We start from the raw sequence: 27,192 nt of genomic DNA on the forward strand, positions 1-27,192 counted from the left end.
GTAATAATTGAGATGACATGCTGATGGACTTTCCCACAATCCATTTACATCTGCTTTCATCTTACATCTTTCATGGAATCATCTGTATGTATATTGTTAATTTGACACTTACCGTTACATATATTTAGATATTTGTTAACTTTACGCCATTTAACACCATATTGTGACGTTAGCGAGAACATCATGAGAAAATCCCGTGTGCGCTGTCGTGACAAATTAACTGTTACTTTGCACTGTAAATGTTAGGCTAGTTTAAGTGAGACCATTGCCATAATCTGTCATTCATGTTTTTATTATATTACATTTAGAGTCGTAATCTGAAGAAGATGTTGACACAATTACCAGTAGTGCTCTTGCTCAGTAACGAGAAGAGAGAAAGACAGTACACCCATGCGAAACCCCATAAAATACTCAACTTCACAGCAGAAATAAACATGTTTGCAGCCTGCTACAAAAGGCAGTTTTGGTCTCTATAGTTAACTTCAACATTCATGGAAATACAAAGGGGACTGTCTGCAAGGTGTTACCACAGTCCACCTCTTATTCCTCCACAGCTCCACCCTCTTGTCTACATCTGGTCACTTCTGGCTCCAAAGTTCCAAGATGGCGACAGCCAAAAGCCATAACTCCAGATACAATCCATGGTAAGTACTTTAATGATGTTTCATGATTCAAGTAACCAATAACTTTTGTTATTGAGTAATTAGTAAAGTTATTTAATTACTCTTTCAGCTAGTAATGTGTGATGAGTATTGATTACATTTTTTTAAGTGACTTCTGACTTGCCCAACGCTGTTGGTAATGCACTAGCTCGTTTAAAGCATCAGTAATTTCAAGCATATGTTATAAACTGATCATATATGTTGGATGTAAAATCTTTAATTTGCAAAAAATTCATGTAGTAACTATCTAATGCTATCACATTAGTCAATATACTGTAATATAAATACCCCCAACAAAATATGTTCTGAATTACAGTGCTTGAGTAATTGTACTATAAACTTAAAATAATTGTTCTTGAGATGTTTTGTTACTATGATATTGGGCTACACAGTAAACTTGACATGACAGGCCCAGTATAGTATTATAGAGTAGAATGGCATATGGTATTCAATAGTGTGGCAGGATAGACTGACTCAGGCTACGAGTGGTGGGACAAAGACCCAAAAACAGTAGAGTATGATTGGATGAGGTTGGATAGGAGGTAAAAGCTTATTATTGCATTGGACACAGTAGCTTTGCAAAGGAAGGTGAAGCTAGGCCAGTTTATCCACGGGCATTTTTCTATCAGATTGTAACTCAGCAGCACTCCAACTGCAACTCCAACGCCTCTGTGGGCAGATTGGCTTCACCTTCACACTCTCAATCAGCTTTTCTATCATAGAGGTGTCACATTAACATACATGCATGCACACATGCCATACAAAATAAAGATTGCAGATGGGCATGTTTGTGTGCGAGTAAACACACATACACACACGTACACACACACATGCTCTCTACCCCCTCCTCCAGCACCTCTCAAACCCATTATTGGCAGCAGTTCAGTGACGGCTGTGTGACTGCCAGTACTGCGGATCTGCTCCTGGAGCGAGCTCTCCCCATCAGCGCTGGCTTGATTACCCTGATGTATGCACACCCAGACACTTGACAATCTCTCAGCATTTACATATGCAGCCTCAGCACTCCACACTACTTCTGATCTGAGGTGTGTGTGTGTGTGTGTGTGTGTGTGAGAGAGAGAGGGTGTGTTTGCGAGATTTACTGTGTGTATGTGTGTGAGAGTGTGTGTGTTCATAAGGCGAGTGGGAGAAGATGAGGAGAAAGGAGGAGAGAAATGGCAGCTCTCGCTCGCTAAACGTAAAACAAACAAACTTTAATCCGACGCCGAGCCCCTGCTCTTCAAAGCCGAGACGGAAGTAAGAAGGAGAGAGAGAGAGCAGCCTCACCTAAGGGCGCGCGACGCCGTAAACACACAAACAGAGCGTTTACCAGCCGGCCCGTTATTCACTCTCATGTCAAACACATAGCACTCAGAACTAACTACCACACACACTACCGGGGATAGAGCTGTGTTAAAACCCTCACAAAAGCCTACACTTGACTGATGTTTTTCTTTCTTTTCACATGAAAAATCATCATACAAACAGTCCCCCCTCACCCCCAAACCTGATTCAAAAGGGCCTGCCTCTTGTTCTTTCTTTCTTTCCATCTCTGTCAACGTGAGGGAAGTGTCGATGAGAGGCAGAAACAGAGAGAGAGAGACAGAGAGAGAGGAGGTCTGGGGAGTTGCACTGTGTCGATCCTTTTTGGCTGGCGCTTCACAGGGAAACCGGGCTCGGCTGATCATCATTAAAACGCACACAACTTGACATGTTTATTTAATGGCTGCTCCCGGCAAAGACGGCAAGCTGCTGCTATCTCTCACCGTCACATGTTGATCTACCACCGTTGCCATGTGTGTCTGCAAGAGTGTGTGTGTGTGTGTGTGTGTGTGTGTGTGTGTGTGTGTGAGAGAGAGAGAGAGAGAGAGAGAGAGAGAGGGAGAGAGACAGTGTGTGTGTTGGCATAAATCTTCTCATATGTGCCTTTAATTTCCTGTATGCTGTATATGAAGATTTCTGTAACGTGCAAGGGAACTGTGTTACTCTGCACTGTGCAAATACTGTAAAGTCAAGTTAGGCCACTCTGTGTTTGGATTAAGTGGATTAAAGTGGTTGTTTTTCATACCATTGTGATATTTACATTAGATTTTACTGTGACTGAGCATACAATACAGATTTCCAACCACCCCCGAAATCTGTAATCTAAACAGTCCACGCCTTTAGTTAACATGCCAATGCAGCGCCACCCCGCTGCTCTCTTGATTTCTCTGGTTACTGACAGCTTCCATAAATACCTTTGATGGCTTCAGATCACATCGGCCAACAATCCAAGAGTGCCACACATTGCATGAGTGAAGCACTCAGTGATCAGAGAGGGAGAATTTCTTTATGTTCTGCAGTTAATGCAGTGAAGGGTCAAAAGGCTGATTGAATTTGCATCCGATTTTGTGTTGTGGATTTTATTTAAATACATTAAAATGCATGGCAACAAATGTTTTTCTTTGGATTTCATGGTATATTAAATCAGCAACATTTTTCAGGGTTTTATTTATTTTATGAGATAGTACATGCAACTTTATATCAATGCATATTTAGTAGGCTACAAGCCAGACATGTGGAGTATATGAGATTTATATATGACAGTTGTATAATATTTTTTTCTATTTAAAGTTACATAAACCTGCATTAATTGATGTTTTTGCCTCTAGGGGGGCAGTGCAACAACCTGCAAACCATAGCGTATGAAAGAATAGACAAGAGTTACCGTGAAGTCACCCACTGGTTTCTGGACTCTTGTTTTGAAGCCTCAAGTTTAGCATTTTGGCTGTCGCAATCTTGGGTTGAGGGGCAGATCTGACTCTGGATCTGACTGTAGCAATGCCTCCCAAACAGGCTGTCACCCAAGCAGCCCCGCCCTTGAATATGCATAACTTTAGGCCATAATAAAATGTAAACAAGTGAGTCATATAAAAATTCATGCCCCATACAGTTGAATAAAAAAAATTTAGATAGAGACCAAAACAGTATACATGTTTATTTCAGCTGTAAAGTTGGGACTTTTAACATGAGTGTCTATGGAGACTCATATTTGGAGTCAGCCTCAAGTGGCCATTTGAAGAACTGCAGTTTTTGGCACTTTGCTTTCCTGCTTGCTGCAAACGCAACATTACATATTGTAAAAATCACCTAATGTTAAAAATAGTTAACCTATTTAAATGTCCAGCATCAGAGGAACACTGGCATTCATTTTGAGTTGTGTGTCTATCCACCTGGCAAATGTAAGTAATATTCAATCTCCTTTTACCTCTGGTTTGTTCTCCACCAACCGCAGAGGAAAATACCTGGCTTTTTAGCTGCTAAATGCTCCACTCTTTTCATCAGCTAGCATCAAAGGAAGCTAGCTTTGTCTGTTGTTGCCAAGGAAAAATAGCTTTCTATTGCAACTTGGAACAAGGTTAATGAAAGCGCTGATAGTGAATCAAAGAGATAAAGTTGTAGGCCGTAAAACAATGAGCTGAAAGATGCTAAAATCTTTTGTGTAGCTGAGGGAAACCTGAGTAATTTTTTGAGGGTTTATCAATATGAGTGGCACCTTTCACCCTGCATATAGTCACATGACCCATAATATTATGTATTATCTAAAAATATTGATAAGTGCAGCCTCAAGGAAAAATTCATGGGTAAAATTACAGTAAAAAAGTGAAATACTCAAGCAAAATTCTTCACTAATACTAAAGCTAATGCTATGCAAAATGTATGCAAGTTGGCTTTTAAAATGTCCAATTAGACTGCATGAAATGCAGCAACTAAGCATTTGGGATAACAACATAAAATGTGGTCTCTTTGCTCAATGAGTAAAACAAAATGTGAGAGAACAAAATGTAGTGCAGGGCGAGGGCTTGTGGGTGAAACAGTAAAGAGAAAAGAAGAGTGAGTGAAGAGGGATCAGAAGTATAGAACAGAGCAGATATGTGTGTGTGAGTGAGCGACTGCAGGGCGGATTAAGGCGACACACTTCCTTTTTTGTTTGTTTGCGTGTGTAAACGCAGTTTTGATGAAATATTAATGGTGCCTTCCAAAATGCCTTGTAAAGGATCCTCTGTCTTTGACTCCTCCATCTGTAGCACCTCAGGTAGGCATTTAGTATGCCGCTCTCTCTGTCAGGAGGGAACTGGCAACCCCTCCATGTGTCGAGCTGTCAGTGCAAATCCGCCGCCACCCCGCCCCTTCCCCCACCCCTGTGACACACCTTTAGTCCCGCAGTCTGGGCGCCTGCCGCCCCACCCATCCACCTACCTAATCGCCAGTCAGCTCTCCCACAGTGAAACTTTTTGCAACACACTTTGTGCTGTACTTTTTCTGGTGACAAGCACACATCAAATAAAAGATAGAATAGAAGAGGTGTGTGAATGATTGATACGTTTTGACATTTTAGTTCATATTTCCTGATGTAAATCTCCCTGAATAAACTAAGACGTGCTTTCTTCTGACTGGGAGCCTGATGATATTGATTGCACTTCAGAGAGCTGCTTGATTGGCAGCTGCCAAAGGATCTGAGGATCTTATCCCACCCGTGCACCCACCCAAGCATCATCCCAGAGCCCCTACAGAGGAATCAGATACACTGACAGTCCCTCATCTCCCTCTGCTCCTGCTAATGCTGCCTGACTGGGGAAGGGTAAATGATAGCGCCTGTCGACAAACATGAGTCTTGCTTGTGGTTTGGCGATGAAGGCCTCACGTCAGAGGCAAAAGACTCTGACACTCATTGGCTTTCTCAGTCTTGTGTTGGTGGAGGTTGCTTAGAGTAGCCTGTCAATCCGTCACTCTGCTGTAATTAGAAAGGTGAAGCATCCCACAGTGACATCATGAGTGGTCAGTCAGACACCCGCAAGGCTTCCTGTCACAGGGAATGGCTAATTATAGTTTTTACAATACAAGTTGGGGGGCGGGGTGCCCGGGCATGCCACGCTTCATAATAGGCTTCATTTATAACATAGAGATGCACATTTCAATCTTGTGACTTAAGGCTGAGGGGCAGGAGGCAAGGGCAGAGCAGTGTGTTACAAATAGTGCTTTTAGTTCGACATCTTTTTTACATGTGTGCATGAACTCTTGCTCTTGTATTTTATGTTTTCAAGAGAAATGGTAGGAGTATTCCCTGCCCCCAAGCCTCATACAAAGACAGCATAAAAAAATATATACAAAGAGAGAAAAAAAAGATGGCGACTGTTGCCTGAGGAGGTATGGTTGTCATAAAAAAGCTGGGTTGGGATTTGTTGGTGTCACTCAATAAATCAGTGGGAGTTTAATTACCAGCCCGGTGTGGAGGAGCCGTGACAAGCAAAATGTGTGTGTGGTTACGTGTGTGTGCGTGTTACCTCTGTGTGTATGTGTGCAGGTTGAGAGCGGAGAAGCCGTGACAGGCGCTAGCTCTGTGAGTTAGCATTCCTCCTGGGCCGGACCCTACCAAAAGCCTGACAGGGCAGAGCTACAAACTCGCACACACACACACTCACACACACACACACACACACACACACACGCACACACACAGGGCTGTACCATTCTTTTGCTGGAAGGGGGTGGGATAGGTGTCGGAGGCAGAGGGGTCTGCTTACAGAGTTTCAGTTCAGTCTCTCAGACTAATCCCCCCCTCCATCCCCATCCCCTACCTCTGCCCCGCACACCACCTCCACCTCCTCCTTTTATGAACTGTGCTGGGCAGGAACTTTGGAGGCTAATCTCTGCCTCATAGTCCAGCGCACACCGACTCCGACCCTCGGCTCTATAATCCTGTAACCAGAGAAAAGAGTGAGAGACACAGGGACAGAGAGGGAAAACAAAACAGAGAGAGAAGCAGCGGGGGGTGAAGTATGAGAGAGAAGACGGGAAGCAAACAGAGATGTAATGCAACATAAATACGGAATACAGAAACAGAACAAGTGACACAAACTCCAAATTGTTGCTATGCCTTCGCTGGCATTTGAATTTTGCAGTCCTGTGTTGTTATAGATACTATTAATGCATGACTTCAAATTAAATTATTAATCATTCCATTGTGATTTCAGTGTGTAAACATGCCTGTCAGTGTGGGAAAACTGACATTTTCGCTTTGGCAATGTTGCACACAGGAGTCCAATAAAATCTTGAAAGATTGAACAAGAGGGTGCACCCATTCAGAAAAAAGAGAGAGAGAAAAAAAATAACCAGGATAAAGTAGCAGGTAGAATAAAAGGGTGGCTGAGAAGCAAACACAGGTTTGACAGAGGTAGGAGAGGTGACGATAGGCAATAGGTAATGTTTTTCTTCTCCAATTCCCTTTGAGGTAACATCCAACAATTTGAAGGTTCAATGGGCAAGATTACAGTTCTGGTAGAGATGAGTTAAAAATACAGGGTGAGTTGTAACACTGTCTGCGGCGAGTGAATGACACACACACTCACGCGTACATCAGTGTGCTGCAGTGCCGTGCTCCGTGCTCGCTGTTATTGGCTGTTTTCAACTGTAGCACGGATGAAAAGAGTCAGCATTACAGCTGTCAATTCAGATGGAGATCAGGTGGTGGGAATGAATGAGGAGACAGCAGATAGTGGCTCTGGGTTTGTCTACACACACACACACACACACACACACACACACAGAAGACATTAACGTGTGCATGAGTGCATGCATGCAAAGGCATTCGCAGATGCTAACCCTTAAAAATAAATCCTAATTCAAAATCCTCCTTTTGAGCCAAAAGGATTCTGCTGTCACTCACTGATATTTACCGATCGCTGTTGTTCTCCTGACTCTTTCAGACTGAAAAACAATGGCAGCTGCAAGTGTGTCTCATCACTCAGCACTTAAAGTATCCCGAATTTTGTCAGTTTGCAGAGAGCTAAAAAACCTGCCAATATCACACACACACACACACACACACACACACACACACACACACGCTTTTCATGTTTTTGCAATTGATACGATACAAAGTATTCAACGTGAAACTGACAAAAAGAGAAATTTCCCAAAGAGAGTAATTAATTTCCTGGCACCTCATGTTTGGGAGGCTTGTAGGGGCAAGTGAAACAATGAGCCTGTAAAACAGCACTCCGCTGTACTGTCGATTTCAATGCTAACAGACAGATGCCAATCTAGCTCTCTTTTTCTTTCTCTCCCCCTCCCTGCTAGACATGTGTGCTAGTTGGCTGAGAGACATTAGCATTTGTTTTACCCCCCATCCCATGTGCTAGAGCCTGAGGCACAACAGTCAAAGAGACACCACCACCTCCCAATATCTCATCTCATCTCTCAGTATGTGCGAGTGTGAATGCGAGACAGAGTGTGCTCTCGCTCGCAGACATAAAAACACACACTGTGGCTATTGATATGTGCTGAAAGATTTGCTCTGTATGATTTTATTAGATATCAGTGATTTTGCAATTTGCATAAGAAAATTCATGAAGGCTCATTTTGCATTTTTTGCTTTGGCAATACTGTTCAGATGGATCACCATGCCAATAGGGACCTCAAGTGTGAGTGTGTTAGAGCCAGTGCATGTCCACGTTATAGTGTGCATGTGCTAGTGCGCCCCCTAGCTCCCAGCTGAGGCCCATCCCCTTTTTTTTTCTCTCCTCCTCCTGCTGTTCCTCTCTTGCCCTACATATCAGTCCCGGAGAGAATAGACCCGTCTAACACCCGGCTTCACAGAGACGCTGTTTTGTCATGTTTTATATCATTCTACTAATGGCAAGAAAAGCAGGTCCTCTGACTAAAGACTGCAGTATCCCTAAAGATCTCTGGTAACAAATGCTCCGCAGAAAAAAAAAGAAAGAAAGAAAGAAAGGAAGAAAAAAAAAACGTGACGACTCGCCTTAACTGAGCTCTCTGTTCTAACCAGCAAAAGCTCTTGTTTTGTAAACAGTCTGAGAATGGCTGCGTTTTTTGATCCGTATTTGTAATAAAGGAGAAAAAAAAACAGACAGACGAGAGAGAAGAGAGGGAGAAGAGATGGGAGGAAGAGAGAGAGAGATCCAACAGATGGTAGATTTGGCGAGGCCTCTGCCATGCAGTTTATGTAAAAGCCTGTCTGGAAAGAGCACAGACCCCGAAGCATCTCTCACATATTGAGGAGTCCCAATCATGGACTGGCTGCAAAGTGAGATGCCCCTAATGTCAGTCATTACTGAAATACTACTCATTTCCCTTTTCTTTCAATAAAAAGCGACTTTGTTGTTTTATGCAGTAAAACGATTTGACATTATTGCATTTTGTTGTTTGAAAGACATAGAGAGTACTCACTCATTCACACACAGACACAGACTGTAAAATAACCTGTGTGTGACCTTACTACTTTTTTCCTATGGGGATTTAATCCACGTCAAACATTTAGAATGGGGTGATGATTTTAACATGTCAAACAGGGAATGAAAACATATATACTGTACATGTACACACTCTGTCCCTATTTGGGGTATTTGTGTACATTTCTTTCTCAATTAGAGAAATTTGACTGAGACTAAGGCAACAAATGACAACTATTTTCATTACTGATTAATCTGCTGATTTTTTTTCAATAGTTGATTGAAATGTCCAAAAAAAGTGAAAATATGATATATGAAATGCTCATTTCCAGTGTCCAAGAGTGCCCCAAAGTGACATCTTAAAATATCTTGTTTTGTTTGACCAACTGTCAAAAGTGTAACTTAAAAAAACTCAAAAACTTAAAACAAAAAATACTTAGTTTACAATGACATACTGAATGACAAAGAAAAGCAGCATATCTTTACTTTTGAGAACTCTTTTGTTTACCATTTTTGTCTGAAAAAAAGCATTAAACAATTAATTAAATATAAAAATAATTGCCCATTATTTCCCCTTTGATAAACTAATAGATTAATGCAGAGTTCTTTAGCATTGTTCAGGCTAAGAACCCCTTAACTTAAGGAGAGATGTCGTACTAAATATATCATATAAAACTGAGTTGCATATATAACTGGGTCTACAATAACATGTAGGGCGGCCTAAAGTGCCATGTGTAAACATGGCTCACGAGAATGTTGTACACTTGGAATAATAATACAGCTAATAGACCAGTGTGTTAGCTAACAAGTTCGCCTCGCTATATGGACAGGTGCTGCACTGTGATGTAGCGTTAGCTAGCTAACGTGATTTCACAAGGATTCTTGGGTAACTGTAAACTAAATGTTTTGTTTTGCTTTTTCTGATTTTTACGAAAAGGCCAAGTTATCTTTGGTGATAATATGTTGGATTCATGTTAACATGTATTTCCATACAAAGTCAAATTTTTGGACCAAAAAAAAAAAATGTAATAAAACTCCAAATAAGTTACCAAAAAAATAATTTGGCAGCCTCCCTGCTACTGTTTCATATGGACTTTTATTCAAATTCTACTATAACTTTTTAATGTGATGCAGAAAGTGTACATACACAGACAAATCAAAGCCCCAAAATGACCCCTTATCACCACATTATTGTTTGAAGTGTGATTCAGTCATTTATCTGAATTTCAGTGTTAGTGTGCACAGCGTTGCTGGCCAGTGACAAAATGTTTTGTCGCAGAGTGGGCGGACACACATCCACCCACACACACCCACACTCACAGCCCCAAAATGACCTATTTGTGAGCATGTGTGACCTGCGACTGTCGATCAGTGCAAATTTGTGAGGCAATGAAGCATGCAGGAGAGTCCCGTCAGAGCAGAGGCTAGACATCACCCCACCATCCCCTCCATCCAGGGGAAGTGAGTGTGTGTGTGTCTGTGCATGTGTGTGTGTGTGTGTGGGGGGGGGGGCACAGGGTGGAAAAGGCACCATGAATGTAAAGAGGCAAAGGGGAAGTGAGGATGGAAGAAGGGCAAGCGAGGAAGAGGAGAACTCACAGCGAGTGAAGCTCATCTAACAGGGTGATTTAATGTCATCTGCCGGCTCGCTAAAGCCCCCCCCCCACACGCACCCCACCCCACCATCCCTGAAATGTTGAAAAAAGGACTTCTATTCAAGCCGGCATATTTTTATTCCTCCTCTTCTCTCTCATTTCACATGGGCTGCAGATGCCTTAATTGTGCTCGCTCTTCAAGGCAGCCTTTTCGCTTGCTCTTGATAAGTCTTTGATATTCTGTGCTTCACTAATTGTAGTCGCTGCAGTACATCTATCTTTTTTCAATTTCCTGATAATTAGCCTCTAACTCTTTCATCTGTCTTTTCAAGTGCACTAAATCTCCTTCTCTAATGAAAGTTACACTGAACCCAACAAGGTTGACGGCTGGTAAAGGAAAAAAGGAAAAAAAAAAAACACTGACGTCTCTCTCCGTCTCTCTCTCCGTCTCTCTCTCTCGCCGTGGGCAGGCCCCGTCCTTGCGTCTCTAACGTGAAAATATTCAACCAAAAGAACACAGGAGCCGTTTAATAAGAACATGCTTCAAAATGACTCCGGTTTAATGGATGGGAGATGCGAGGTGAGCGGAAGAACTAACCTGGAGCGATCTGCTAAAAAGATCAAAAAACTCAAGAAATCACTCAAAGCCACTGCTGCACTCCCAAAAGACCACAGTCCTATCGAGAGGCTCCGAGTAATGAGCTAGATTGAAATATCGCTGAGCGAGGGGCTATGTTATGTATATGATAACATATTAGCACAACATCATTCCAGTGTGACAGCCTAGTTTGTACTCCAGAGCCCACCCTCAACTTCTGCTTTGGAAAAATTTTATTCTTCCTGCATATTCAAACCCGGAATCAGAGCAGGAAGATAAAAAAGCCAGAGAGGTACGCTGAGATAAAGGCATTTTGAAGTACAAGAAGTGTTGCTCTAATAGTTTTATGTCTTTTGATTCAGTGTTTCCATGGCGCAAATGTGTTATTGAGAGCATTACTAAAAGAAATGCAAACACAGACAGCATGAGAGGAGAGCAGAGTGGAGAGGAGGGGAAAAAAACAGGCATCAAAATTGATTTTTCAATCATGCTTGCTGTTTCAAGAGGGCGTCACATGTTCTAATGACCTCATCCCTCTTGTAGTGATGTGAGTTATTTCACACCGGGCCATTTTAAACTAAGAGGAGTAAGGTGGGTGGGTGGGTGGGTTGTGTGGGTGTGTGTGTGTGTCGGGGGGGGGGGGGGGGGGGTTAGTGCTGCCGCTAAGTAGGGCTCAAAGCGGTGAGGGGTAGTAAAGAGGAGAGGTGGGGTGGGCTAAGGGAATGGTTAACAGGGTCATTTAGATTGGATGGGAGATCGATACTGAGAGGTAGAGAGGAGGTGCATCTCTGTCACTGTGATGTGTGGCTGCTGTGTGATTGTTCTGCAGATTACGTACAAGGGAGGGGAAAAAGAAAAGGGAAGTGCTGTCAGTGTGCGTGTGGGTGTGTGTGCGCTGGGAACAATCATGTCACCGTCCTCCAGTGATTTAAAACACATTTCATGTTTTTTTGTTTGATATTCTATCCCCGCAGAGGAGGAAATGAAATGCAATGTGCAGTGAATGTTAAGCTTATCAGTTTTCTTTAAAGACTATCTCTTTTTTTTTTTTGGTGGTGGTGGAGGAGTCAGTGACACTGAGATGATTACAAGTGACCAATCTATTCATTTATCTAAAGGTGATGTGACGATAAGGCACAAATTAAATCATGCTTTTTGAAAATATGTATGCATCTCTAGACGTGGTGAGTCAGTGGAGAGGCAGTCTTGTGACTGGGAGGTCTCAGGTTCAAAGCCACAATTAGACAAATGAGCAGTGTGTCCTTGAGCAAATCTCTGAACCACCAAGCTCTAATAGAACTGTGTGACAAAATAATCTCAACTCAAAGCCTGTGAGGGAATGTTTGCGTTTGAGAGCTGGCTGTACTGGCAAGATGCAGGTACAAGAACTTTACAGGGTGCATGTCAGGCAGGTACTAAGAGTATTTGGTGTAGGAATCATGGGTTCGTATTTGTTAACACATACTCTGTCTTGTTAATGTGTCTGTTTGTGCGTGTTTGTCTTGCTGTTGCATGCAGCAGTTTGCGCTCCAGTGCCGCCTGCAGCATTTCCTGCAGCATGTTGCGGCCTTCCAGCAAACATGCAAGGCCTGGGGGCAAAAGCGTTCACACAACATCAGTAGAAGGAGACAAATAACATGAAAGCAGATTTATTCATGATGTAAATTCTTATATTTAGCCTGTCACTGAACAAATGTTGGTGCAAATTTTGCCATTATACCATACATGTACTTTGCAATTGATCTTGTTGCCGTTCCTTCAAACAGTAGCCTGGATTAACCATCTTAGGCCCTGTATACATGTATACAGATATTTAAAAAAAAAAAAAAAAAAAAAGGATCCCCCTCTTGTTTAAAAAATAAAAATCTGTCCACATAACCAACACTTTATAAAATGTCTCCCTCTTTTCTGCAGTCTCCTCACGATGCAAAGACAGTGAGGTGCACAGGCTACCTCTTCAAAATGATGAGATCTTGTCACTATTGCTTCCCCTTCGATATATGGACCGATGAACTCAGTTAACGATGCAAGTTTTCCTTCCACTCCTCATGACAACAATCCCACTCTCAAAATTGCCCCACGTTCTGCTGGTTTGACTGGCCTGACCCAAAACTGTTGCTGCTTGTGGATCAAACAACAGTGGGTGCAGCAGACCGACACTGTTCATCCGGGAAGTGGTGTCATTTAAGTTTGAAGTCGTCTTTTGACCAAGCAGTGTTGACAAAGTGTAAACAAACCATAGTGCACCATTGTTGTCATTGTTTCTGTTGCATGCCTGTGACACTGAGCAACAATTAACATGCGCACCATAGCAGTAATGTGTAGTCCTGGTTCAGCTTCAGCACTCTAAAGCTTATTTTTAATAATTAAAAACCATAAGTAAAAAACAAAAGTCAAATCATGTAATACCTCACAGATCCCTACAGGCACACTGTGTGTTCCTTTGGCTTTACAGGGGTCGGAGGTCAGGGTCAGCAGCAGAGCAGCTTGTAGGGACTCAGCGTGTTGATCAAAGACCCCTCTGCAGGCAGGATGCTTGCTGACACAGCTGCTGAGATCCAGTTTGAAGGACATTTTCTGTAAACACACGCAACGCAGAGCAACACCACTCACTTACTGACACTAATATTTCTGTGTCTGACTTACTTGGTGTGGCCTCTGCTGTATGAAGACATTTACTCTGATATTTTCAGACTTTTTTGTTTGTGGGGAAAAATCTATCTAAAACACCTACATAGTTGTCTGTCCCGATTTTGAAAGACGATACGGAGAAATATGTATGTGCAATATATTACAAAATGGAGCACTTACGGAGTTATTTTCTTAGTGCAGTGCCATTCTTAGCGTAACCAGCTCAATCTGTACGGCTGATCCTCAGCTCCCAAAGCAAAATATAGATTGACTGTGTACTGACATACAGCTACAGGATCATGTAAACTTTTGAGATGTGTTTTACTGGATGTGATCATCGAGTATCTCCTCCACCAACAGCCATGTGGCTAAAGGCTTAATCTCTTGGTAGGCCTTGTTATTTTCTCTCAGCCCCTCATATCTCTATTAAAGTGGCTCCGCTCTTAAATCAAAATAGAGGGAGGGGGAGGAGGAGGGGGAGGAGTGGGGGTAACAGGAAACACAGCTCTCATCTCTTACACTCTGTCCCTGTTTTGAGGATTGGGATGTGACATATTTTGCCTTTTTTTTTCTTCCTTTCTTTTTTCATTGTCCTTCTGCCTGTGCTGGGATGTGGGAGGCGGATCAGATATCACTGCCTTGGGTGTTCGCCAGTGCCGCTCGTTCATCACGCTGCCCTTCCTCCCTCCGGGGCTTCTGAGAAGCAATGGACGGAGGGATGTACGGCCAGGGACGACAGGTGTTCATCTTCCAAAAAACACACCAATCAGGTGTCCACGATCTAGCCTTCTGTAATTCGATACAGGTCCCTGCAGCTCATTAGTAAATCTGGATCAGAACGCTCTGCTATCGTTCCCTCTGTTATTTTACAATGAAAGTGTGTTACCACAGCAGGGATACGTTCTGGCATTAGTTGACCATTTATTTTAATCGTATTGCACAGTGTTTGTGTCCTTGGAAGTCCGGCATGTTAGTCGGTACACAAACCCAACCCTGTCTACTGTTATAATGAGGCTTTTTGGGGACTAAACTTTGAGGAACTCTGCAGGGACTCTGGCAAAGTCTCTACAGCTGATATCATTTGCAGCTGAAACTGTGACCCGCTCATATCGATAACATTTCTGGAGACTGACAAGATACAGAATTATTTATTATCTGCCTGGTATGATGGAGTCATATCAAATTATTGTCAATTATAGAAGCACAGTAGGGATTTTTGGCACGACTTCACCTACCTCCAAGGTGCATGGAGAAGGGGAAAAAGTCAGACGAGGTAAAACTCCAGCAACAGTTTTACAATGCAGAACAAATTTAGGGTTGTTCTACACTGCAAATGATAAAAAAATAACGTTTTTCTGCATATTACAGGTGCTGCTGGAGTTTTACCTCTTCAAAAATAAAATCCCACAACTACAAGAGCAGTTTTTGTGTTTGTTTATGTGTGTCCCATCATTCCTCCAATGCCCTCCTAACTTGCCCCAAAAAGGGTACAGGAAGGCAGCCTTTGCATCGTTTGTTCTCTTTGTTCTTTTAAAAGATTTCACTTTGTTTAATCTTTATTTTTAATCATCCATCCACTTTCATCTGCTTATCTGGGGCCAGGTCACGGGGGCAGCAGGCCCCACAAGTCCCTCTCCCCAGCTACCAGTGGCGGTTCTAGGCCCGTTTCAATGGGGGGGCCAAGCTAGGGCCAGTCCTTTTGATACAGGAGCACATACAAGTAGGGTCAAATATCTTAGTCTGAACAATAAGATACATACATACATATATATATATATATATATATGTATATGTATTTTTTTTTTTCCAAACCCTGTAGGGGGGTCTGGGGGCATGCTCCCCCGGGTGAAAATTTTGTATATATTTGATTTAAAGACATCAATCTGGTGAATTCTGAGAGCCAAGTTATGATGGCAGAATATGCCTAGATTTCAACATCTTTGTGCTTTTTATGTGTGATAAATGTTCTATTTTTACTGATAAAAACACTAGTGGTATGTTATGGTGAAGGGTTACACTTAAAATACGGCTAAGGATTAGTGGTTAAACATTTCAGTATTCAAAAGAAAAATCACTGACGTACTGATCTGCCTCTGGAGGGCTATTTTATAATTTTAAATCATGCAGACAAAATATTCTTTTAAAACTCTCTCACTCACAAACAGTCACAGATACGCAAAACAATACAAAATACGCAATACGAAAAGAAAACAAAAGGTAAGACTCAAATTAATTACACACAAACAGACACAAATTACTACTTTCCTCCCTCACGATTTGCAAGTATGGCACTCTGAATCAGAGCATTTAATTTTATGCGGCTTCGAAAAGAAGATATCAAAAGTCCTCTGGTAGTTGAATGCCTCTGGGACTGGCCCATCTATGGCAACCCACTGGATCCGTGGCATACGTGATCCAGCTGGAGCGCGGGTGCCGGAGCTAATAGCAGTCGTTCAAGTCAATGTAAGCTGCTCCTCCAGCCGTGGCCTCGAAGCGGCTTGGCTTGGCGCTCCACTCTGCTACAAATACGCGACGGGTCTATTTCTGATGGACGCACATCAGTTTGCACAGACCAAATGAGTCAAACAGGAAGTCAGGCGCAGAAAAGATGAAACTAACAGGTCGATTTTCAAAATACCCATTAAAACTCCGGACCGTATTTTACACTGCTCCATGAACATGATGTGACATGTAACTATCATGAGCCAAATGGGGAAGAGAAAGTTTTCAGAGCTTGCTTCAATCGTACTGTGTGTCGCCGTGCAGGTGTTTTCAAGAATGCCTCACGAAGTGGATGTCAGTATTCCTCAGTATTCCATTTAGAAATGTGTCCTCCCTATCAACTCAAGCTCACGTTAGGAGAGCGACATCTGTGGTGAGACCAGGGAGGGTGAGGGGGAGGGAGGGGGAGCCAGAGAATTCTCAGTGGGCGCTCCAGCCGGCGCGCTACAGAGTGACGTTCATTTTACCGGAGGCATTTTATATCTGGCCGATTTTTGGAGACTATGGTGGGGCAAATTAGTCAATGTATGGGAAACACTGTATTTAAACACTGGAAAACTCGTGCCCTTTTCTTCCTTGTGTGGTGTATTTTGCATGATCCAGTGGGTGTGCCTCTTTAAGTGGTCCGACCGGCAACCTGTTGAGACGATTTAGATCCGTGTTCTGCGTTACCCCTCTGACTTTTTGGCGGGGGGGACCACAGGGGGGGCCGGGCTCAGAGTCACGGGGGCACTGTAACTGATGTTAAATAAATACTCTGCAGTTTTACTTTGGAATCCAACATTTTGAAATCTCCTTTACCTTATAATCTGGAACTACAACAAACGTTTGCATCATGCCAAAAAAGAAGCACAAATCACTGTTGGCTAGTCATGATGCTGCCATATGCAGGAGATTGGAATGCAGTAGGGAATCTCAAGAGAAGTCAGGCAAGAATTCGGAAGGTTTATGGTGGATTTGCCATTTGGCGTTAGCAAGCTAATGACCGAAGTCAACCTAACATCACGATATTGCTGCCATCTTGTGTTAGGGAAAAGGGGTGTACATTCTGTGGTCTGTACAATTCAGAATCTTGAGTTTTGAGTTAAATTCACAACCTTGAGTTACACTTTGATTAAAGAATATAGAAGCCAACGTGGCGTTTGATTATTTTGAAGCCCTTTTTGGTGATCTAAGGCAAGATATCGGAGAAAAGTTGCCCTGATAAGGCCTTGAATCATGCCTTAGGTTGCCTTACATGACACAGCTACCTTTGTGCCAGCTCGTAAATAATTTAATTAGTACAAGTATGAGTAAAGTACTTGAAACTGGCCAGGCCTGGGTCTATATCATTGCCAAATTGCAAAACCAAACACGTGGGCTTAAGGTATCACTATTAAAGCAATACTATGTGACTTATTAGTATGAGATTTGTTTACTGTGCTCACATGTTGAAATCTTACTTTGGTGACCAGGGTCTGTTATGGTTGACATTCCCATGGGTGTTTACATGAGCCATGTTGATGACCACCAGCCACTTCTTCCTTTGCGATTCCTCACCTTGTATGATATTAAACCGGAGACTTTTATTTGTCTAGTCAATTTAAAGGGAAGACTGGTCCTAAATGTGGCTGACATGGGACCTTCTTATCACTCACTATAACAAGATGAAAAATGAACAAAATTATTTCTTATTCCTAAGACATCAAGGCAGCTTTCAATCTACTAAGAGCAATAAATGATGAAAGAGAAACAGACGTGCGATGATGAATCAGCAAGTGGCTTGTGACAGCTGTGATTGACAGTTTTCACCAGAATGAGGGAAATCAGGAAGTCTGTGTTTGATGATCAAACCCGATGAGAAAACACCACAAAACTGCAGACCTCTTCAGAACTTCTTTGAGAAACATGATGGAATATGATGAAGTCCTCTCATGTTTGACACAAGGTCAAACTGTGTTAAACACGCAGCATCAACATCACCTGCTGTTTGACAAAGTACCTGCAAAATGCCTGTTTCTAAACTGACATGTTGCATGAAGGGCCCACACGAGTGCCTGACGCGCTGACAGTGAATGACACTCGTTCGCTAACCTTCGACCACTTGGTTTATAATGAAAGTGTGAGTGTGCGAGCACATCCTACAAAATATAGACGTTGCAGGGCAGCAGAGCGCCTCGCATCTCAGTGTCACTCATTTCTATGGCTTATTTTCAAACGCAGAGATCACATCAGCGAGGCATCACGTAATTGCACTGTAATTAATCTATAGCCGAAGTGGTTCCTTAAAAAACTATGTTGTGAAAAGTACAATGTGAAATGTTGTGATGGGTGTCACCGTGCAGCCGGCGTACGCGACAACTCAAAGTGATGTGAACTCTGAGCAGCTGCTGGTAAAGTAAGAAAAAAGTGAAAGAGAGTTTTGTATGACAGATAATTTTGTTATTCATTTCCGTGCTAACTTGGACTCTTCTAAAAAAAAATACAATGTTTCAGACTACCTAACAACAATGTAGGTGTCAGACCGGACTTTTAGGGACAAATAGCTGCATTTACTGTACGCCTTTTTTTCTCCCCACAGTTTTATTTGAGCTAATTTAATTTCTTTCTCAAGGGTGGGAAAACTAGCTGCCTCTTCAAACTTTCAGAGTATGTAATTTGGTGTAAAACAGTAGCACTTTAGGCGTTCTCCACCAGTGAAATTAAATGGGACCCTGCGGGGTTGTGTTGTAGGGTATTAAGTAATGTTTATTGATGTTTATTCTCCGAGCGAGCTGCGTGAAAAAAAAATCACTCTTCAGCTTTGATTAATTTCCCCCCTTGCCTCCACGTAAACGATGAAGCTGAAGCAAAATCGCTCTTTAGCCATGACTAAGAGAGACTACAAGTGGAGCATCTCTCTTTAAAAACCCCTCATGCTGTTTTATGTAAAAAATGGACTGTGACCGTGAGGACTTTTTTTTTTTGAAAAATGATGGCTGGAAGCCTGCAGCACGATTCATCACCTATGAATTTGAACAGCTGGTATGTCTTCTTTTTTACTCCTCGTGGATGGAAATCACATTTAACAAGACCGTGGCCTCAGTCAGAGAAAATTCAATCTTGTTTTTGTCATTAAAATGGGAGGCCAAAGATCAAACGTTATAATCTAAATCTGGCGACTTTGGGCATCACATTATGTTAGATTCATCAACCATCACGTATCAAGATAATTAGACCCAAATGCAAGCGATACATATGATTTTGTTGTTCTGCGGAATAAGAAAACACCTTCTCCGCCTTTATTCACTCGCTTCAGGTCTCAGAAATATCTATAGTGGAGCTTCTGTTTGTTTCCTCTTTGAATCACCTTTTCCTAAGTGTTCCTGTGTGTTTCTGCTTGACTGGCTGCAGGACTGACACCTCTCCCCAGATCCGAGCATGTTCAGTCGCCGTCCTGCTTGCCCCCTGTGCCAGCCTGTCATCTTGCCTAACCCATCACTCTCTCACAGCACAACAAGTCCCCACCTGTCACACACACACAACACACACACACACACACACACACACACACACACACACACACACACACACAGAAAGTAACTTCTCCTCTTCACTCAATGATAAAATAAAATGAAACACATAAAGCAAACAATGGCCATGTTGCTATGGCAACTTCAGGCTGAAACCATACATTTTCATCCTTCTCCCTTTAACCAAAACATGCGTTCTCATAAACCTTTGAACTTGCTCACAATATAAAGGGAAACACAGGCACAAGTTGAGGGCCACTCATGAGACAAATATACTGTAATCTTGCTGCCTTTTATATACCTACCACTCTGTATTGCTCCTCGTTTGCTATTTGTGGTAAAAGGTCCTATTTGATGTAAGCTATAAGCGATGAGAGGCAGTGCTTTACGGTGAATTTAGAGCAGCTAAGAGGCGCTGTTAGGAATGACGCGGAGCACAGTTAAAGCCTCTGAGCTGTTCTAAAATCACTGTGAAGCACTGCATTGAGTGGCTTATTGCTTTTATGAAATGACATTATTCTAATGTTATTCTTCAGAGGGTTAGCCTGATTCATTAGCATGACTTTATTGGACTCTTATTAAAAATCAGATATGTACCTCTTCAGTGTTGTGCTCAATATGACCTCCAATATGCTTGATGTAATGCAGATTGATGACATGTTTATTGCAGCTCAGTCCTGGACTGGAACAATTGATTTAAGTGCAATTATTCTTTTATTATTAGATTTATTTATTTTATTAACTGAAAGCTGGATTACAGTTTAAGTATTGCTAATTATCAACCCAATGTCAATCAAAAGCTGGAAAAGCACCTTAATAATGGTGCGTAAAACACATACGTTTTTGACTGATGATTCTCAGTTTGCCTTATGAATCGAACCTTGAATGATTTTACAGTCAGAACTGAGGATTGACATACTTTTAACAAATTTTCAAAATCTCTATTAAGATCTATCAAGATGAATATTATTGGCTTGTTCACAGTAAACGTTATGAGTGCTGTGATTGCTGCTTCCTGATGTTCTGCACCAAGGCTGCAGCCATGAACTCAAGTTTGTGGCCCCCTCCTCCAGCCCCATCCCCGACCCCCATGGAAAAATATTTAAAATTTGAAAACTCATTTTCAGTCGCCCTATATTCTGTATTATTTATCAGAGGCAAGAAAGGCTATAGGGTGCACTATATGAACATGCAATACATGAAAGTGGCCACTGTCTCAATAAATTACACATTCAGCGCGGCATAAATGATTGACACTTTAACACTCATGATACATTCTAGTTGTCCATTTTTAACACATATGGAAGTAACTGTAGAACTGCAGTACAGTGTAATACTAGAACTGGTTGTAATGATAATGGCAATTAGTTTTTTATGATTATTAAGATAACATTTGCCAATGATTTATCAATATATTGGGCCGGACATTTTGTGCAATGGCTTGCTCTGCATGATTTCTCTTCTGCATGTCAGTTTTAATGTAATTTCCATGTCATGTTCTTCTCTGTCTGTACCACCACATTTACAGGAATGTTGAATTATGTGTTTCGTCCTTTAAGATAAAGAAAACAAAGAAACTAAAACCTCCTTGACTTGTATGTTCTGGCTGCTGAGGTTGTAACCCTGCAGCAGATGCTCCCTCAGACACACCCACACAAACACACACAAACCGGAAGGCCTTACAATCAGAGACAGCTGTGGTTGTGAGAGGCCAAATCTGCTAATGACCCCCTGTCATATTCATTAGGGAGCCTCATCAGTGTCTGCATGGCTGCAGTGATTGTCGGGCAGTTTACCGCCTGTCGCTAACATGCGAGAGCCGCGTCCACCTGCGCTGGTGGTTACAGGTGTTTAAATGCTGGTGTGGATTATTCTCCCGTATCCTGTCTCACCTTCAAAAAATCACAAACAGACCATTTTCTTTTCTCTTCAGTGTCCTTAGTTTTAACATCCAAGTGCAACATTTGCTTTAAAACAGCTTACGTTTGAATTATTAAATCTAAAAACAGTAGCAAGAGCGTTTTTTTTTTTTTCAAATAAACTTCATTCCAATATTAATTTAAGAAAGATAACACGTTACTGTGCTATCAACTGGCAGCCAACATTATTGCTAAAATTATGCAGAAACCTAAAAACATTGCTTGGACACATTACCAGCCAACATGTGAACCACTATGCTCAACCACAACAAAAATGTAGTGCTACCAACAGTGTTGGTGATGGGTGGAGGAAGTATTCAGAGCCTTTAAGTGAATACCATACTGTAAAAATGCCCTGTTACAAGTAACAGTCCTGAATTGAAAATGTTAAAGTATATGATTTCAATCAATATTAAATGTAAAAGTACTTAATGCAAAAATGTCCCCTGTGACTGTTTTAATATTACACATTGCAACATTAGATTAATATTACTCATACATGTAAAAGTTTGGTGTTACATTTTATTTTAAAATTTTTTTTATTTCCATTTTTACATGAAAAAATATGATTTAATGATTTTTTTAAAGATTAATTTTGTGGCCTTTTGCATTTATTGAATAGGACATGTTGAGTGTGAGAGGGAGGAGATGACATGCAGGCCAGGTGAACCAGTGGGCACCCCCATTTAATGATTATCTTAAAGAACTTCTTTTACTTTTCTGTCAAGTGATGAATATTTCTCAGCTCTACTTGTACATTTGCATATGTTTTGTGTGCGAGAATCTAAATCTAAAGCTGCCAAATAATTGTAGCGGAGTAAAGTTAAAGAATAAAGTAACACTAGGGCAAAATACTCAAGTAAAGTACAAGCATCTTCAATTTCTACTTAAGTACAATACTAGAGTAAAAGTACTTAGTTACATTCCACCACCAGTGTTGGTAAACAGGAAACTGACCTCAAAGAACAGAAAAATAAAAATAAAAGCAGAAAGTGTCTGTGTTTTGAAGAGAATCAAAGTGTAGTGTTCATTTTCTCGTTTAAGACCCTGTCCTTGCAGAACCTACATCAAGTAACCTCCACGACATCACACAATGAAGCAAACAATGAAATCAGTAGTTGAGTAACTACAGCAGCAGTCAGACACCAAACCAACGCAACGCCCGCAGCAGCGGCGAGTCAAACTGCAGCACATCAAACTAAAAAGAGAATTTCAGTTCCAAACTTTATTCATTTTGTACAGGAAGAGAAAAGTGCTCGATGATGCATTATTTGTAGCAGGAGAGAGTTGCATCAGACCTCTCGGTTCTGACTGAAGTCAATAAGAGCCATGTTGCCTCATACTGTCCCTTCCCCCCTCACCCTCAGCACACGGCATTGTGGGATATCCTGTTGGTTTATCTTCCTCTGCTGCTTGTCTGTTGGTTGTCTGAGCGTCAGCCTTGTCCATGTTATGTTCTGCTCTTTCTCTCTCTGCCCTAAAAGAATGACGGGGCTTTGAAAGGCTTGGCTGTCACGATCCTTCAATAGCAGCCGGCTAATTGCTGACCCTAACAGGCCCAATTAGCTCTTACAAGCTCGGCGCGGGGGCCCATGGGAGCCGTCTGCACAGACATGGGGACGAGACGTGGCCACCACCGCAGCGTCTAAAGCACAAAGAGCAGCCGCACGGCAGCAGTGTAGCCGCGCTGCTTCTCTTGGCTTTATTACCCGCGCCGCCTCTCTCTCCATCTTTCTCCATCTCTTTCCATCTTTCACCCATCCTTTAGTCTCTGTCTGCCCAGCCGGGCTCTTTGCTGAGGCCCCTCAGAGCCCTCCTCAGAGAAATCTCTTGAAGTTCAGGGAATCAGAGGCAGAGAGGCGCTCTGGGAAAGCTGGCTGAGCGAGAAAAACGGGGCTCCAGCGCTGAAGCTGGTATCACGACAGCAACAAGCGTGTAATCAGGCCTCTTTTAAAGTGGCTTCTCAAAGAGCATGAGGGCTAATGTGCACAACTTAGACTGATATTTTCGATAAAGCCCCACATTTAGCAACTGGCAAATATATCAGGCTGGCTGTTCCCTTTTGAGTGTGAAATGTGATAAAGACATATATCTCTCCACTGATAAGGAAAATGCGGGGAGGAGCTGGAGTGGTTGGCACACAAAAGAGGTCTGTCAAGACACTGGGAGTTTGGTGATTTTACAAGCCATAATTCTTCTGCTAAAAAGAAAAAAAGAGAAAGGAAAAAAAAAACTGCAGAGAGGAAGATGATTAACGTGGGCCGGACTGCTCGTCCCTCATCTATTCTGTTATCTTCATTATTTGGAAGGCATTAAAAGAGGCCAGGGATGGCAGCTTGGGGAGAGGGGCTCAGGAGGTGGGGGAAGTTCTATGTGCTGGGATACTAATTACAGTGTCCACTAATAGCGCCTCAAGTAAACCAGGCCAATGCATCTTGCTTGATGAGAACATGCATCAACCAGCTTAATTGAGAGTAAAATGAGGCAGGCGTGCCACAGGACCTATTAATCAACATTGATGAATGAAAGTGTAATTAGATGTGGAAATACAAAAAAAGGGGGGAGAGCAAAAGCAATCGGTTAACTTAAAGTTAAGGCTACAGTTGTTAACTAACACGTTGCAATATTGCGCACATTAGGCTTTATCTTGCAGACGCCGCTCCCTGCCCAACTTTTTTTTTCCCCCTTCATGGAAAAATGAAGGGGGAAAAAAAACAGGTAAGAGTGTGTTTGCTGAGGCATCATTTTGATTACGTAGATATTGTACTTCCCGCGCATTAATAGTGAGTATTGCTGCACCTGCAATACAGTCTGCACCTGCTTCACAATACACACTCTACAGCCTAATTAGTTTATTCAAAGCACCTCCGTCAACTACAGTTCTTGATGCATTCATCTCTGCTCTCCTCCAGGCCATGATCAGCGCTAATATGGTCCACTCCCTCTTACACTACCACTGTTACTTCCTGGACTGGATTAAGCAGGTGTGACACCTGAGTTTTCCGAACTATCCATATAAATAACGTCTCGTCTGTGGCAGTGCACTCGAGGCGAGCAGCCATCATCGTTTTTTAACATGATCATGTCAACACTTTCAAGGGTTACTTAATGTCATGAGACTTGGGATCTGCGTATGATGTAGCGTGACATATTCAGCCTTAATCTGTGTTTATTGTTCATCATATTTATCTTGTGTTGCAGCGTTTTCGCTCCCTGACATTGACATTCATTGCCGGTCCTGCGCAGCCCCATGAGCTATGTGAATAAACACAGCAAACACAACACCCTTGAAACGCCATAATCCCTTTTGTTTTGGTGGAGGCTCTTTTCGCTGTGTATGCAAGTGGGAAAGCCTCTCTGTCTTTCCACAGACACACGCACACATTCACACACACACACACACACACACACGCATACACATAGAGACATACAAACAAACTCGCAGGCACAAATCAACACATGCACACACGCACACACACACTTTCCTCCCTGCTCACTTTCCCTTTCAAAAGCTCTTATCTATTTATAGACTTTGATATGTAAACCTATGAAATCTTACCTCAGGCGAGACAATCAGGCCTGTTCTTCTTCAATCCGCTGGAATCAAAAGACAGAAAGGGGAACAAAAAAACAGATGAGAAAAGCGAAACACAAAAGAGACACAATGTAAGAAGAGAGAGGCAGAGGCCTGGTTATACTATAGGGTTGATAATTACAGCCAAAGACAAGGCAGATTACGACAACGTTTTCGCCAAATGCTTCCTGAAGAGGAGACTGACAGAGGAAGCAATGTATTTTATTTTTGAACCAAACGCTCACATTGCCTCCCATCACTTTGCATTAAAAGAGCAGGAGTGTGTTGCTCTGCTGGTGGAGGAAGAAAGGAGGCCGGCGATCTGTCATGGGACGGTGCACCCGATGTCTGAGACGTGCCGTAATGAAGTGGACATTGGGGGGAAATAAACGCGGCAGATTTACCAAATTTGGTGAGCGGCAAGTCTAACGCGGCATAGCAGCATGGGGCATGAGAGGTCAGCTCCATTTTCTCCCGCGCCCACTGACATCATCTAAAATGGCCTGGCTGAAATTAGCCTAACCCCCGGAATGACATATCTCTCCGCATAAGCCAGGCGGACGCGACGAGCGGCTGAACGTGAAATCCAAATCAACACATTGTTTTTGCAATGTCAGAAGCAGCCAGGGAATGACCATCACTCTCTGGCTTGGGGATATTTGTTGTCAAAACGGTAGCTCTGCAAACTGTTTGAAATAATCTAATCCAGCGAATCTTGACTCGTTAGGGTCATTATGCAGGCTTGACCTCGTTCTGTAGGGATGGATCTCAGCACAGCGAAGGGGAAGCGCAGGCGGACAGGGGCTGTCTGCAGAAACACGTGGAACTTCCTCCGTCAATAAGTGTGACGCATGTTGGCTTCAGAGACGGGTGGCTGCCTGGTGGAAGTAGCACGACACCCGTTGACTTTAGAGCCCTTTACGCCCCCAGCACCAAACAAGACAACACAAATACAGTCAATTTTAGAGAGAGAAAAACACACATTGTGGGGCTTAAGAGCACTGAACTATTGTTCCGTGGAAACAGGGGCCCTGCATTATAACACAGAAAATGTCTTGTTGAGCAGTTATGGATAACACGAGACATTAACTGTGTGTTGCATTCTGTATTTATTGATCTGCACCTATGCTCGCATGGCACTTATATTCCATGAATACATTTTGCAATACTGTTTAGCGCTGCACATTTACAAGGCCTTCACATACAAATTTCCAAGTAAAACTATCATATTTTTTTTAAACTGCAGTGCTGGAAAGTAACTTAAACACATTTTTACTACCATATACTTTTACTCCACTACATTTATTTTGCAGATTAGTTACTAGGCTTTTTTTCAGGTTTGTCTTTTACAAAGAAAGCTATATAAAATAACACTGAAAGGAGCTGTTGTGTGCTTTTACTTATTGTTATACCCTGGTATTGCTATTTTTATTTAATTAAATTATCTGAGTACTTCCTCTGCCACTTAATGTAAAGCAAGGTTTGTTTGTTTTTTATCTTCAAATGATAATCATGCATCCTAAAATTACATTCATATAATCCTGAAAAATCTTTTCTCATAATGCACAAATTTGTGTATAGCTAGTAATACTTTTGACTTTTTTCCATTAACTTCCACACATAATTTTGATAAACAATGAATTATTATGACATAAAGAATTATGTATTTTATGCCAGACAGAAAAATGTGAATACAATTTAATCGCTAAACAAAGATATGAATAAACTCAGATGTAGGTAGACCTCCCTTCTGCTACATCTCTGCCGCAGACTGCTGATAAACTGTTGATTTTACCATCATCTCCATCACTGTACCCTTACATGGCCAATGGAAGAGGCAATCCTCTTTGCTGTCTCCTTGTGTCTCAGAAATAATAAATACACTTTTTTTTAATGGCTGACTTTATGTTGCTTTTGCAGCAGAGCTGTCGCTTGGGTAGTAACACTAAAGATGCAATCACGGCGGTCGGCGGGTGGAAGATGGACGAG

The 27,192-nt window shown here is 42.1% G+C and overlaps 1 long non-coding RNA gene across 1 annotated transcript; it reads left to right on the plus strand.

Moving 5' to 3' along the window:
- On the plus strand, positions 1-27,192 carry LOC125893485 (uncharacterized). The gene is made up of 3 exons (XR_007449894.1): positions 1-84; positions 555-644; positions 27,124-27,192. It is a non-coding gene; the product is annotated as an uncharacterized LOC125893485 (long non-coding RNA).

The sequence above is a fragment of the Epinephelus fuscoguttatus genome, linkage group LG8, assembly GCF_011397635.1.
Source record: "Epinephelus fuscoguttatus linkage group LG8, E.fuscoguttatus.final_Chr_v1".
Classification (NCBI taxonomy): domain Eukaryota; kingdom Metazoa; phylum Chordata; class Actinopteri; order Perciformes; family Serranidae; genus Epinephelus; species Epinephelus fuscoguttatus.